The following is a 1,450-nucleotide window of genomic DNA, read 5'->3' as shown; positions in this document are numbered from 1 at the left end:
AATTATACATACATGCCAGGAGGCATTATATATACCTGCCAAACGCTAAGAGGGACAATCAGATCTACCAAAAATATTACTAATCCCACCGAATGCAATTTTTCAAAGTAAGACATTTAAAATATATAGGCCGTATCACAGTGATTTCATACTTACGTAATCATCAGCAGGCCTGAATGTATTATAAATAAACAACGACCCTGCTCGCTTAAGCCGAACAGCTAACTGATCAACATCAACGAAGCACATGGGTGAGTGTCATATTATACATCCGGGTGAATGGCAAACTTTTACAAAATTGCATTTCGGGAGAGGAAAAGTTTTTCGGAATAAAAATTTTGCAATTAGGACAACTACTTAATAAGGAAAACTTAACAAGAAATTGTCAGGTAGATAGCGTAAAAACCCATAAGAGAAAAAATTTCGAAAATAATTATTTCTATTGAACATATTAATTTATATAGAGGGCATATTATACATACATGCCAGGAGGCAGTCTATATACCTGCCAAACGCTAAGAGGGACAATCAGTCATTTTACCAAAAATATTACTATCCCCACCGAATGCAATTTTTCAAAGTAAGACATTAAAAATATATAGGCCTGATCACAGTGATTTCATACTTACGTAATCATCGGTGGGATTAGTAATCTTTTGGTAGAAATGACTGATTGTCCCTCTTAGCGTTTGGCAGGTTATATAATGCCTCCTGGCATGTATGTATAATTATGCCCTCTATATATAAAAAAAAATATATATATATATATATATATATATATGTGTGTAAGTTTATATGTTTGTATCCGTCTATATAATAGGTAACTGCACGTACATATACTTAATATTTATTATTTATTTTTTGAGTATGCATGTATGAATAACTGCGCGTATATATTTTTTATTATTTACTTATTTTTTGAGTATGCATGTAAGTATGAATATAAGGAGGCAAGTGTGTGTGTGTATGTGTAAGCATAGATATATGTATACTTTTACGCATGTGTGTACTTATGTGTATTTATGGATGCGCGCGTGTGTGTGTGTGTGTGTATGGGTACGATGTACATGTGTATGTGCGTGTAGTGTATATGAGTATATATGTATGTGTGTGCGTATATTTGTATATGTATGTATGTATATGTATGTGTGTGTATGTATATATATATGTTATGATATATAATATATATATAATATATATATATATATAATATATTATATTATATATATATATATATGTGGTGTGTGGTGTGTGTGTATGTGTATGTATGTATATGTATATGCGTATGTGTATGTATTTGTATGTGTATGCATGCGCGTATATATATGTACGTATATGTATACGTGTGGGTGTGTGTATGTGTATAATGTATGTATGTATGGATGTATGGATGTATGTATGTATGTATACGTATGTATGTGTATGTGTGTATATGTATGTTTATGTGTAT

Source organism: Octopus sinensis, linkage group LG1 (genome assembly GCF_006345805.1).
Source record: "Octopus sinensis linkage group LG1, ASM634580v1, whole genome shotgun sequence".
NCBI lineage: Eukaryota > Metazoa > Mollusca > Cephalopoda > Octopoda > Octopodidae > Octopus > Octopus sinensis.
This window is presented reverse-complemented; position numbering follows the sequence as displayed.